This window comes from Octopus sinensis, linkage group LG18 (genome assembly GCF_006345805.1).
Source record: "Octopus sinensis linkage group LG18, ASM634580v1, whole genome shotgun sequence".
Taxonomy (NCBI): Eukaryota; Metazoa; Mollusca; class Cephalopoda; order Octopoda; family Octopodidae; genus Octopus; species Octopus sinensis.
This window is the reverse complement of record NC_043014.1, coordinates 16543109-16558417: the sequence shown is the minus strand read 5'-3', so window position 1 is coordinate 16558417 and position 15309 is coordinate 16543109. Positions and strand designations below refer to the sequence as shown.

Sequence of the window (15309 nt, the reverse complement as noted above, 5' to 3'; positions counted from 1 at the left end):
AATTCGTCAAGAAATACTGCCATTCCACATGAAATGACCCGCCGAGTATTGACAACTTTCGTGAATGCCTTCGACAGTGTGTGGACAATAATGGATCCCATTTGACTGATTTAAGTTTTAAAACATGATGAAACAAAATGGCATTATATGTACTTTTCAAAAATAAAAACACTTTTTTGTTTCTTTAATTCATTTGCCTTTTATTTAACCTACAGATGTGTCAGATCATTTTGCATGACCCTGTATATGCGTATCCAACCTAGTATATGACTGGTATTCATTTTACTAATACAGGAATAATAAAGTCAATGTCAGCGCCGTCAGTATTTAACTGGATGGAAGTGAAATTAAAATAGCTATCAGTACGATTCCATTAGCATATAACCGATATTTATAAATTTCTAAATCCTTGACGGGTTAATGGCAAAATGCATGTGACTGTTCCGTATGCTAGAAATGGCAGTTAGTGTCTTTCAAATTACAGCTTACTAATTTTTAATTTTGTTTTTCTAATTTTGGCTCAAAGCCTGCAAATTTTAGGTGGGGTGAAGTCATGACATCGACTCCAGTGCTCAGCTAGAACTAATTTTATCGGCCCCAAAACTATGAAAGCGGCATTTTGAAATCGAAACGCAAATAACAAAAAAAAAAATATTATCAATCATTTTGTCAGATGTGCTAAAATGTAATAATATCTTCAAATTTTGGCACAAGGTCAGTACTTTTGCTGGGGAAAGAGGTTGGTTGATTACATCAACCCGATGCTCAACTGATAATATTTTATCGAGCACGAAAAGATGAAAGGTAAAATAACTTGGCGGAATTGAACACAGAAGTAAAGAAACCGGAAGAAATATTGCTAATCTTTTTTGTTCATCTTCATTACGATTCTGCTACCACCCCCGGCACCTGAATTGCAGCCTATCATCCTGAAAACGAAAGAAAACGGCAGATAAGGGTTTGTTTTGTGTGTGTAATATATATATATATATATACATATATATATATATAATATATATATAATATATATACATTATATATATATAATATTCTATATATAATATATATGTATGTATATATAATATATACATATAATATTATATATATAATATATTATATGCACAGATGCAGCACTAAGTTTTGTCAGTGAACATCGCGGTCCAAAGCGACGAAAATATTTTGACAAATTAAATTAAATGTTGAAGTGAATCTAACGGTTTTGTGTTTGTTTCTTAAATGCTTATAAACACCTTCCATGCTGCAATTGGTTTCGTTCCAGCATACGAATTTCAGATCAAGTCACTCGCTATGCAAGTACATCTCCGTAAATATAATATAGTTAATCCTAACATGAAACCACAAAGAGAAACACACCACAACGCGAGGCGTGGAACAGTTAGAGGTGTTATTGGACGCTCAAGAAGGAAAGAAAGAAGGGGGATTTAACGTGTCGAGCGAGCTCTTCGTGAGAAACATAGGAAAGGAAAGATCCAAGGAAGGGAGACGGGAAAAAAATCGCCAACGATACACACGCGGTCATATATATATATATTATAATATATATATATATATATATATATATATATATTATCACTTCTAACTTTATTGATTTTGTGCATTTAAACAATGATCCCCAATTTTTATATTTTGAATGTTATGAATATTTAAATTATATTTGATATTATTGAAACATTTAAACATGTTTTCCTAATTCATAATTTAATTTTTTAACCATTGACACACAAAAAATAGCGTTTGAAAACTAGTTTGGTATGTGTGTAATATATTTATATTTAAAAAACAATTACAAGTTTTTCAAATTTGGTAGGGGCATTTTCAAACAACAAATTTTCCTAAATTTTTTCCCTGCGTGGAAATATACCTCCTGTTTTGTTACACACACACACACACGAGGGGAATGCTGAAACATTCCCGCCCTCTAGGGTGTCGCGAAAGGCCTGGCTGGAGGCATCAACCTTCCGATATCTCGTACAGGGCCTAGAAAACTGAAGGACCTGTTAACAATACAATATACATTGTATAAAATCATAACCAACTGATCCTTCTGTATTTCCTTTTAACCTCAAAAGCCAGGAACTTTTCAGCAATCCTCGTATACAACGGCAAAATTCACCCTTTAGATGGGAAAGTGTTTTATTGGGATTTCATACCAGATAAGCGATGTGAACAATAAGCAATGTTCTTTAAATTCATTTAGCTATTATGAGTGGACATGGTTTATAGTCATGGAGACAGCTGACATGAATTTCTCACCGTCCCACCAACATATAAGCAGGAAGTTGACATTCGTATCCGTTTACGGTCGGCCCCAGATACAGACATAAACGCCAGATAAGGATAAGAGAAAAAACACAATTATCTAGCTATATTTTTTCTGAGTTTCCCGTTGCCATTCATCGGACAGTTTTTGCTAGCAAAAACTGTTTTCTGCTGCTTTAAATAAAGATTACTCTAATTGACCACTGGTATTTGAGTACTCTTTTTTTCCACCTTGTTTCACAATTTATTTGTGTTAATATATCCGGTAGTACTCAAATACCAGTGGTAGAGTAATATGCTTTATATAAAGCAGCAGAAACAGTTTTTGTGCTAGCAAAAACTGTCCGATGAACGGCAACGGAAACTCAGAGTAACAGGTTTTGTTGAATTTTTCTGCTGCTTTAAAATAAAGTATATATATATATATATATATTATATATAATATAGTATATATACAATCTATACACACCGCACCAACACATGCGTATATATATATATATATATATATTATATATACTTACATATGTATTCATGTTGTATAAGATGGTTAATTTTTTTTGTTCCATGTATTTTTGAAACTATAGTATTATGGACGCATGTATAAACATCTATTTTCTGGTTCGCACTGGAGGTTCTTCTTTATGTCGCTATTCGGACACGTACCTTCCCCCTCCCTCCTCCCTCCCGTCTCTCTCTGTCTCTGTGTTGTCTCTCTCTCTCTCCTCTCTCTCTCTCCCCCTATATATTATATATATAATATTATATATATATATATATATAGGGAGAATTCACGAAAAAAAGCAAAAGGCGAAGACAGGTGGTGGTAGAAACCAAACAGATGTAGAGTATAACGCTCAGGAATTGAAAAGTCTTTTACTTTTCGAGCCTACGCTCTTCCACATAAAGAAACAAGGAGAGAAAAAATTTATACAGGGTGATTGAAAAAATCACCATACATAGGAAAAATTTATTTTTTTATAAGAAATCAGTTAAATTTTAAAAAACTGTTTCTTATAAAAAATATTGTTCTTATGTATGGACTTTTTTGAATCACCCTGTATATAGTTCCCTATTTATAGAAAACAAAAAGCGAAGACAGGTGACGGGCAACAAGTAGGTTTTTTAGTTTGACTCTCGAGAGAATGCTAAAAGTCAAAGACAGAAAAGATTGAGGAGGGGAAAAAAATGTGGTGGATGTATATATTGGAACTGTGGATTTCAGAGCGCAGCAGCCTTCAACCTTTTCTATCGAAGGGGGTTTTTCAACTCAATATTTGCATGCGATTATAGCTTTAAGTGCTTTCGAGATCCACTGTTCCAAAAAAATGACTTCACGTTCTTTCGGAAATTTAGAGTTCTTATGACATCAGGTTACAAACCCACTAACTTCTCTAACCTGCTAACATTGTCTTGTAACTTGTCTGTTCGTCAAATAGGGAACGATAAACTACTCGGATTGCTATGATCCGTGAAATTTTTAATGTGTTGTACCTCATCGTGACCACAATCTCGTGACTGAAACTTAAAAAGAGACAAAGAGATGTGTATTACTATACTATCACATCTGCTTCGCTTTCCATGTGTAAAGGAAACAACACCGGAACGCAAGCACACATATATCCTTACACATACACAGGAGCACGCCTCAATTTTCATCGACAGTTGGTTCCAGAACATGCGGCTAAAGATCCCAAAAAGAAAAGCATTTCAAAATTCTTAGCTTGTATGTTTTAATAAATGATTTGTACAAGTTTTCACATGTATTTTAGTGACTTTCTCTCTGAAGCATTGGTTTTTTAAGTGTTTTTTTTTGGTTTTTTTTTCAAATTTATATGCTTTTTAATGTTTGCCGAGAACGGATGAATCGACTGCAGTTGAGGTTTATTTTTTCCGTTTTTTACCCTCGGAACTACCTAAGTTGAGGCATGTCCGCATGTATTTCTTGTGGTGTGTATACATATGTATGTATGCGGTGGCTTCATTGAACAGTGTTCCAGTTGGTGAAGAGAGAGAGGCTATAATATCTACTACAGGTCTAACTCATGTTTTGAGTACACAATATCCAACGATCGTCACAAAGTTCAATATAGACTTTGTTGTACACACACACACACGGAATTTGTGTATGAATGACGTCCGGCTGAGTGAGGAAGAGAGAATAGTAACAAATAGATTATCTTCGCCATCACAAAGTCCAGCTATCTCCATATCACATACGAAGTCTTTCTATAAGTTTCTGTCCAAATCTTTTAAATTCTTAATTGTATTCCGCGTCGTGATAAGGCCTACTTAGTTTTGTGTGTGTGTGTGATTGAATATATCATTACATTTTATATTTATACACACAGTTTTAACCGACCTGCTGTAGGTTAGAACACTGTCTTATAGTCACAGTTTAAGGCGGCGAGCTGGCAGAAACGCTAGCACGCCGGGCGAAATGCTTAGCGGTATTTCGTCTGCCGCTACGTTCTGAGTTCAAATTCCGCCGAGGTCAACTTTGCCTTTTATCCTTTCGGGGTCGATAAATAAAGTACCAGTTTCGCACTGGAGGCCGTTATAATCGACTTAATCCCTTTGTCTGTCCTTGTTTGTCCCCCTCTATGTTTAGCCCCTTGTGGGCAATAAAGAAATATATAGTTAAACATGGGGTTGGAGTTATAGAATTGGCTCCAGGGCTGAAAGCTTTTTGTGAGTCGCATTATGTGTATTTATGCGGGTGACATGCAAACGTACAAAAGACGTGAGTGTAACTGCGTTCAAACGTAACACGATTTGGTAACCAAAGTAATCTCTCTCTCTCTCTCTCTCGCTGTAAATGTTATACACATAAATTATATCATAGAAATTTATTACTCACGCGCGCACACTAGTAATAATAATATGCACACACGCACACATACGAAGCATTTTTAAATGTAGATATCTTGTTTAAATCATTTATAATGCGGAAATGCTGGGGCACTTCCTTGGAAGGGTTAGTCGAACAAATCGACCCCAGCACTTATTTTTCTAAACCTAGTACTCTTCCTATAAGTTCCTTTTTGCCGAGCTTCTGAGTGACTGGTATATAAATAAACATACTAACGAGTATATGTATTTACACAAGCTACAAAATTCGCACACGATGCTTTGGTCGGCCCGGGGCTTTAACAGAAGACACTTCCAAAAGGTGTGTCACGCAGTTGGACCGAACCCAGAACCATGTGGTTTGGAAGTAGGCTTCTTACCACACAGCCACGCCTGCTTCTGTTTTACTGGTTGCTCTATGGCCATACTGGAGCTCTGTTATCGAAGATTTTTAGTCGATTTAAATTATTTTATATATGCCAGTAATTTTTTTTAAGAGGTAATGCAGAGTCCTTACATTCCATCAATCCACCCGTCGGCAGTCATACCCCCGTCACACACACGCTCATGCACACAGACCCTGGTTGGAATCACTGTTTATGTGTGTGTGTCTGTGTGTGTGGATTTTTGAACTCTGGGTGTAACTAAATAGTTGAATATATTGTCTGGCACTCCAGCGGTTCTGACAACCCACCCCCACGTATAGAATAATAATGTTAATTATATAACCCAGTAGACAAACTGACGTGTTTTTTTTTCCCTTTAATTTTGGACGTGAAATACTAATTGAAGTGCATTATATAATTACGTAGTTATTTGCCGCCACCCGTGTGGAAGATAAAAAAAATTATTATTTTACTCATATTAATCACATTATTCATATTGGGCCAAGTGTTGACTGTATTGGCAAAGAGGTAAACAAAATTGATTTGTAGTTTTGGGTTCAATTCTCGCCAAACTCAGCAAAAGGTCGAGGAAATATGTCCCTACCAAATGAGTACACAAGGTTGATTTAATCAAGCATACCACTCCACCCGCATCACTGCCAGAATATTATGGAATTGCACACATTTTAGAAATCATCGTTAAGATGAGAAGCTGGCAGAATCGTTAGCACGCCAGGTGAAATGCGTAGCCATATTTCGTCTGCCATTGTGTTCTGAGTTCAAATTCCACCAAGCTTGACTTTGCCTTTCATCCTTTCAGGGTCGATGAGATAAGTGCCAGTCAAGCACTGATTGACTAACCCCTTCCTGCCAAATTTCAGGCCTTGTGCCTATAATAGAAAAGATTAAAGTGGTGAGCTGGCAGGATTATTAGTGTGCTGGACGAAATGCTTAGCTGTATTTCATTTGCCATTACATTTCTGAGTTCAAATTCCTCCAAAGTCTACTTTCTTTCATCTTTTCAGGATCGATTAAATAAGTACCTGTTACGCCCTGGGGTCGATGTAATCAACTTAATGCCTTCCTCCAAATTTGAGGCTTTGTGCTTCCACTAGAAAGAATTTTTATTATTCTTATTATTAAGGCGACAAAATGCTTAGCAATATTTCGTCCATTTTTACATTCTGAGTTCAAATTTCGTCAAGGTTGACTTTGCTTTCATCCTTTTACCATCAATGAAATACCAGTTTATATTATTGATTATTCCCCTTACCTCCGTATTTCACACCTTGTGCCTGTAGTAGAGAGGGTTATTTAAGGAATTGTGGCTGTGAGCGGCAGAATCATTAGTACTTTGAACAAAATACTCAGCAGCATTTCATCCATCATTGTGTTCTGCGTTGAAATTCTGCCAAGGTTGACTTGGCCTTTCATTCTTTGAGTTGATAGAAATAAGTGCCAGGATCAGTGTAATTGACCATTCCCTCCCACCAAGTTTCAGGCCTTGTGCCTATATTAGGTTGGTGTTGTGATTACTATTATTATGATAAGGAAGTTAGGTACCTGGTAGGTCTTCAGAAATTGTGCCTTACCCATTTTACATTTTGAGTTCAAACTCCCTCAGGGTTGACTTTAGCTTTTATTCTTCTAAGAAGGGACTAGAATAATGACTAGTCTAAGAAATTGACTCCTCCAGCTTAATAAGCTGTGTTAGAAATTATTTCTTTACTTGGAGCCTGAGCTGTTAGCTTTGTTGTTAAACCCCACTTACTCATTGTTAATGTTGAATGACCCATAGCATAGATGCAGGACAGGTCAACTAATTTACATATTTGTTTTGATTTGACAAGTGTATGTGACCTATACTTAGAGGTATTTAGTTACGTACCAGTGTTGACTGAATCCTTTCATTACCATATTTCTATTGATATACAATGCATTCAGTTCAATTAATTTTGAAATTATTAAAGAATCTAGTTAGTTCTTAGAACATAAATTAATGTGAATTTTGATAAAACAGAAGGATAGTATTGCAGAACAAAGAGCAGTCTCAAGGAGGTTGGTAATAAAAGAAGTTAAGCTGTTCGTCTTTCTTTATTTGATAAAGTATTACTTACATTTATTTTCTTTGTATTGATCCTCATTAATATTTTTTCTTTTTCAGTAACCAAGATCAAAGCAGAGCCCAGTGTAGATCCATTAACAACATATTCCACATATAACAGCCATCATCACCAACATCACGACCACCACCATTTGAACTTACCACTGAAGTCTGTTGCTATAAAAGAGGAGACCTTGCTACTGCCAGATCAGATCTGTAGCACTCCATTTTCTCGGCAGGTCAAGCCCTTTGCCAAGCTCTCACTGCTTCAACCTGTTGTTGAAAATCCCATGAATTCTGTCACAGACTCCCGTGTAGTGCCTTCTGCAAAATCTACAGCAGCAGTAGCAGCAACATCCCGAGAAAAAAGTGTGATTGCCTCTGAGGACAGGTTCACCAACGCACGTCATCGAAAACTAACTCAGATTCTGCACAAGGAAGGGAAAGATTCAAAAGACTACCGGATAACCCGCAAGAAGAAAAACACAAGCCTTGACGAAGGTCGGGCAACAAGTTCAGAAACAGAAGTGTCAACAACAAATTTGAGTACTAGTAGTTACCCTTCTCCTTCCTCTTCGACATCATCAGCATCTGACGGGTCACTGGATACAGGTGCAGTAGTGTCGGCCAAACAGTGCCGTAGAAGTGGTGAGGCACGAAACAACAGCAGCAGTTGCAATGCCCGTCATCGTCAGCAAAGTCGACTCTCTGCCACGCCACCAACACCATGTTCCCTCACATCGTTCGAAGGCAACACGTCGAGTGATGATGCCGATGAGGAGGAGGAGGAGGAGGAGGAAGAAGTGGAAAGGAGAGGTGGGGAGCAGGGTAGAGATTTTGTAACTTTCCAACAGAGAAACTTGGAGGCTATCGTCGGTAAAGTCGACTCTCTGCCATGCCACCAAGCCATGTTCTCTCACATCGTTCGAGGCAACACGTCGAGTGATGATGCAGATGGAGGAGGAGGACGGAAAGGTGGGGAGCAGAGATTTTGTAACTTTCCAACAGAGAAACTTGGAGGCGGTAAAGTCGACTCTCTGCCATGCCACCAATGCCATGTTCTCTCACATCGTTCGAAGGCAAGATGTCAAGTGATGATGGCGATGAGGAGGTGAAGGAGGATGAGGAGGAGGAAGAAGTGGAAAGGAGAGGTGGGGAGCAGGGCAGAGATTTTGTTAGTTTCCAACAGAGAAACTTGGAGGCTGAAGTACGGACTCTGAACTTTGAGAATCTTTGAAGAAAAGATCTTAACATAAACACGTTAGGGTGAGAGGGTCTATTGAACCATTTACCACACCACAACAACAATGACATTAACAAAAAAGCCTTAACATTGGTGGGTGCAATGTAATGCAGGGGTGGGAGCAAGAGCAGATCTATGAATATTAGTTCGATGGAACTGGATTTGGTGTAAAACTCTGGGTGAGAAAAAGCATTCTTCTAACTACACATCACTTGTCCAACTCCATTCTATAATATGTGTGAGTGATTTTTCACTTTTTTTTTTTGGTCTAGTTGTAGAGAACTGTGAACTGAAATGGATATTTAAAATTATTAAAAAAAAAAAAGGAAAGAAAAGAAAAATGAATAACCCCACTCATTCCCGTTTCCCTTCCCCTCTTTTATATGCATACATATATATTTTGTAAAAAAAAATGAAAAGGTTGTATAACAAAATAGAAGGAATCCCTACCCATCCCCTCAAAAAACTTATCAGTCTTCATCCTTCATCCCCTCTCCTCAGTACTAATCGAAAGGACCCCAAGGTGGTATTATGATTATTATTATTACCACCACCCAAAAAATTATACACCCTTCGTGTCGGTGGCACATAAAAACACCATCCGAAGACCCGGCGACGTAGTCAGTCCACCTGTGCATACCTTCCCTCTTATGACACTTGTGAAGACCTGTTTAAGCAAGTGTGTGACACTTGTGAAGACCAGTTGAGGCAGAGGCAAGCGTGTGACACTTTGTGAGACAGAGGCAAGTGTGTGACACTTGTGGAGACCTGTTGAGGCAAGTGTGTGACACTTGTGAAGACCTGTTGAGGCAAGTGAAAATCAAACCAAATCAAAATAGATGAACATCAATGGAATTTGTATCTTTGTGGTTCCAGTACCGGTGGCACCAAACTTTAGGTCTCACTAAGGAAATGTCTAGAGACCGAGACCTATGGAAGTATGCTGTGCGTGAGAAGACCCGGCAAGACTAGTCAGGCCATAACCCGTGGCCCCTACCTGGGACGTAGTCAGTCCTCCTGTGCATACCTTCCTTCTTGTGACACTTATGAAGACCTGTTGAGGCAAGTGAAAATCAAATCAAAACAAATCAAAATAGATGAACATCAGTGGAATTGTATTCTTTGTGGTACCAGTGCCGGTGGCACACAAGAAAACCACCCAAACGTGGCCGTAGCCAGTACCGCATCGACTGGCCTCCGTGCTGTGGGCACAACAAACACCATCCGATTGTGGCCGTTCTGGCACCTGATCTGGCACCTGTGTCGGTGGCACATAAAGACACCATCCGAAGACCCGGCGACGTAGTCAGTCCACCTGTGCATACCTTCCCTCTTATGACACTTGTGAAGACCTGTTGAGGCAAGTGTGTGACACTTGTGAAGACCTGTTGAGGCAGAGGCAAGTGTGTGACACTTTGTGAAGACCTGTTGAGGCAGAGGCAAGTGTGTGACACTTGTGGAGACCTGTTGAGGCAAGTGTGTGACACATGTGACACTTGTGAAGACCTGTTGAGGCAAGTGAAAATCAAACCAAATCAAAATAGATGAACATCAATGGAATTTGTATCTTTGTGGTTCCAGTACCGGGGGCACACAAGAAAACCATCCGAACGTGGCCGTAGCCAATACCGCATCGACTGGCCTCCGTGCTGTGGGCACAACAAACACCATCTGATCGTGGCCGTTCGCCAGCCTCATCTGGCACCTGTGTCGGTGGCACATAAAAACACCATCCGAAGACCCGGCGACGTAGTCAGTCCACCTGTGCATACCTTCCTTCTTATGACACTTGTGAAGACCTGTTGAGGCAAGTGTGTGACACTTGTGTAGACCTGTTGAGGCAAGTGAAAATCAAATCAAATCAAACCAAATCAAAATAGATGAACATCAATGGAATTTGTATCTTTGTGGTACCAGTACCGGTGGCACACAAGAAACCCATCCGAACGTGGCCGTAGCCAGTACCGCATCGACTGGCCTCTGTGATGTGGGCACATAACAAACACCATCCGATCGTGGCCGTTCGCCAGCCTGATCTGGCACCTGTGTCGGTGGCACATAAAAACACCAACCGAAGACCCGGCAAGACTAGTCAGGCCATAACCCGTGGCCCCTACCTGGGACGTAGTCAGTCCACCTGTGCATACCTTCCTTCTTGTGACACTTGTGAAGACCTGTGAAGACCTGTTGAGGCAAGTGAAAATCAAATCAAATCAAATCAAAACAAATCAAAATAGATGAACATCAATGGAATTTGTATCTTTGTGGTACCAGTGCCGGTGGCACACAAGAAAACCATCCGAACGTGGCCGTAGCCAGTACCGCATCGACTGGCCTCCGTGCTGTGGGCACGTAACAAACACCATCCGATCGTGGCCGTTCGCCAGCCTCATCTGGCACCTGTGTCGGTGGCACATAAAAACACCATCCGAAGACCCGGCAAGACTAGTCAGGCCATAACCCGTGGCCCCTACCTGGGACGTAGTCAGTCCACCTGTGCATACCTTCCTTCTTGTGACACTTGTGAAGACCTGTTGAGGCAAGTGAAAATCAAATCAAAACAAATCAAAATAGATGAACATCAATGGAATTTGTATCTTTGTGGTACCAGTGCCGGTGGCACACAAGAAAATCATCCGAACGTGGCCGTAGCCAGTACCGCATAGACTGGCCTCCGTGCTTTGGGGACGTAACAAACACCATCCGATCGTGGCCGTCCGCCAGCCTCATCTGGCACCTGTGTCGGTGGCACATAAAAACACCATCCGAGCGTGACCGTCTGCCAGCCTCATCTGGCACCTGTGTCGGTGGCACATAAAAAACACCATCCGAGCGTGGCCGTTCGCCAGCCTCGTCTGGCACCTGTGTCGGTGGCACATAAAATCACCCACTACACTCTCGGAGTGGTTGGCGTTAGGAAGGGCATCCAGCTGTAGAAACACTGCCAGATCTGACTGGCCTGGTGCAGCCTTCGGGCTCCCCAGACCCCAGTTGAACCGTCCAACCCATGCTAGCATGGAAAACGGATGCTAAATGATGATGATGATGATGATATAAAGTCTTACCTACAGACATTTCTTAGACTCCCTCCAACATTCTTATAGTAATGTCTACTTAAAGACACTTATGGCATGGAAGTAGAGTGTGGAGTTTTGTGCCAATGTAGAATATGTTCTGGTATTAAATGATGAACTTTTTGTTGACCAGATCAAACTTCTGCCATTTCTTCATTATGATTTGTCTCAAGTTGATTATGATAATCATTTTGCATTTTGTAATTGCTTTCCTGGAAGAAAATCAGACCATCACAAAAACAAAAAATTCCGTGAACTCAGTGAGAAAATGTTGTATCAAGGGGAGAACTATCCTATATATTGTCATGGTGTTGGTTACATAGCACATATTAATGTAATCAACAAACTCTATCTGGCATCATTGAAGAACAAAATGCTCATGCCAGATGATGTTTGGATTGGTGTATTGTCAGAAATGTTAGGCATCAAACAAAATTGCCAAAACCATTGAGTTCATGCATCCAAATATTTTGGTTCCATTTTGAAGTCATATTGGAAAAACCCATTCCTTGTGACAATATGTGATTTTTGGAATATACCAGATGCAGTGCCATGTCTGCAGGATGTATATAAATCAGTTTCAAAACTGAGAAACAACAGTAATGTTCATAATAGGCTCCAATAACAGAAAAATAAAGGTAACATAAAGACTTGTCCAGGTATTCTGGTGTTAAGTCATCATGCATTTATTAACATCATTTGTATTATTTCTATTATCATTATTATTCTTAATTTTTTCAACAAATGTACTATAGCAAAGATGGTCTGAATGTTCAGTTTTAAAAACATATGGCCCCCATCTCCAGCTATTTTATATTTTAAAAAAGTTTGGGGTAGTTTAGTATGTCGCACCTGACAGTGCTAAATATTTGGAAAGAGGAACAATCAATTCCCCAGGTTAATGAAAAGCAATTCTAACTATTTGTATTGGACTGTGGATAGCTTATAAAACATATTGTTATTCTTTTATTTACTTTTGTTAAATAAAGCTCTTCATAATTCCATTCACTTTTAGTGTGGAGCCCCTCACAGACTCCTGACAAACTGGCCACCTGCTTGGTAGCAAGGTTGTGAAAGAGAGTATCTTGTTTTGTTCATCATCTTTAAATCTTAAGGTCTTGAAGATTTGTATAACATGATCATTTGTAGTGTATAAATCTTGCCAATACAAGGTAAAATTCTTCAGCCAGTAACTTGTTATTAGGCCTAGGTCTGGAGATTTCTTCTTTCCCATTTTTTCTAGAACAGCTTTCAATATTTCACCAACTATTTCATAATGTTTTTGCTAAACATGCTGGCAGTAGTCCAGCATGAGTTCTTTTAGTCATACAGTTTGTTCACTGATTTCCTCAATTGTTTCCCATACAGATCTTCAGTAGTCCTCAGCTTCTAGTTTGATGAAAATGACAAGGAGATCCAGGAATTACTAGCAAGGAAGAGGGCAGCTCATTAGGCCCACCTCGCACAACCAGCCTGTCCTGTAAAGAAAACTACCTTTCGACGCGCATGCAGCACCCTACAGCGAAAACTCAGAGAAATGCAGAACGTGTGGTGGAACCACCTGGCATGGAGAACCTCAGAGACTATAGAGGCTTTTATGAGGCTCTGAAAGCCTCTGCACAGAGTCCCCTGCACAGTTCAGATGGACAGGACCTCACCGATAACACCTCCATCCTCGCTCGCTGGTCCGAGCACTTCCAAAGCCTCTTCAGTGGTAACTGTACCATACAGGACGCTGCCATCCTTCGCATTCCTCAACTTCCACTCAAAGAGGAGCTCAACAAACCACCCACCCTCGAAGAAACGATTGAAGCCATAGGAAAACTCAAGAGTCGCAAAGCAGCAGGAGTTGACGGCATCCCACCAGAAATCTGGAAGAATGGAGGTCCAATGCTCCATGATTTTCTTGTCTGCTGCTGGGAGCAGAGCAAGCTGCCACAGGATCTTCACGACACCGTCATCATAACCCTGTACAAGAACAAGGGTGAAAAGTCTGACTGCTTCAACTACCAGGGAATCACCCTACTCTCCATCGCTGGCAAAGTACTTGCCAGGATCCTGCTCAATAGGCTAGTACCAACCATTGCTGAAGAAAACCTCCCCAAGAGCCAGTGTGGCCTCAGACCCAACAGGCACAACGGATATGGTGTTCGTCCTCCGCCAACTCCAGGAGAAATGTCGAGAACAAAACAGGGGACTCTATGCTGCTTTTGTTGACCTCACAAAAGCATTTGACACAGTGAGCAGGACAGGACTATGGCTCATCCTGGAACGACTTGGCTGTCCCACCAAGTTTCTACAGATGGTGATCTAGCTGCACGAGAATCAGCGTGGTCAGATAAGACTCAATGGTGACCTGTCGGAGCCCTTCCCCATCTCCAACGGCATGAAGCTGGGTTGTGTCCTGGCACCGGCTCTCTTCAGCATCTTCTTCAGCATGATGATCAAGCATGCAACTGAAGAAATGGAGGATGAGGATAGGGTGTGTTAAGTATCGTCTGGATAGCAGCCTCTTCAATCTATGGCGCCTCCAAGACCCAGGAGAGGCTGATCCAAGACCTTCTCTTCACAGACGATGCAGTCCTTGTCGCCCATACAGATCGAGCTCTGCAGTGCATCACGTCCTGCCTTGCAGACGCCTCACAGCTCTTTGGCCTGGCAGTCAGCCTCAAGAAGACGGAGGTACTTCACCAACCTACACCCCAAGAGGATTACCGCCCACCCTACATCACTATATGTGGTACCAAACTGAAATCAACTCAGCAGTTTACATACCTGGGCTGCATCATCTCATTCGATGCAAGGATCGACAAAGAAATTGAAAATAGACTCTCTAAGGCAAATAGGTCCTTTGGCAGATTGTACAAACATGTTTGGCACAATAATAACCTGAAGAACAAAACAAAGATCAGTGTCTACAGGGCCGTGGTTATCACCACTCTTCTCTATGGCTCAGAGACCTGGATTACTTACCGCAGTCACATCCGTCTCCTCGAGCGCTTCCACCAACGATGTCTCCGCACCATCCTCAACATTCACTGGAGTGATATCGTCATGAACATTGAAGTCTTGGAGCGGGCCGAGATCCCCAGCATTGAAGCCATGCTACTGAAGTCCCACCTCCGATGGGCAGAGCATGTCTCCAGAATGGAGAACCATTGCCTTCCTAAGATTGCCCAGTTTGGCGAACCCTCCATCGGCCACCGTGTGAGAGGAGCTCTGAGGAAGCGCTACAAAGACTGCCTCAAGAAGTCTCTAACAGCATGTCATATTAACCACCAATGCTGGTCAGACTTGGCTGCGGACCTTGATGTCTGGTGCCACACGATCAATCAACATATATATATATATATATATTGCACTGGATGGGAGTGC

At 40.8% G+C, this 15309-nt stretch overlaps 1 long non-coding RNA gene across 1 annotated transcript; it reads left to right on the top strand.

The window, feature by feature from the left end:
* The first annotated feature begins 8317 nt into the window (after positions 1–8317).
* LOC118766892 lies at positions 8318–9411 on the top strand. Its single transcript, XR_005002801.1, has 2 exons — positions 8318–8420; positions 8738–9411. It is a non-coding gene; the product is annotated as an uncharacterized LOC118766892 (long non-coding RNA).
* Positions 9412–15309: the final 5898 nt, after the last annotated feature.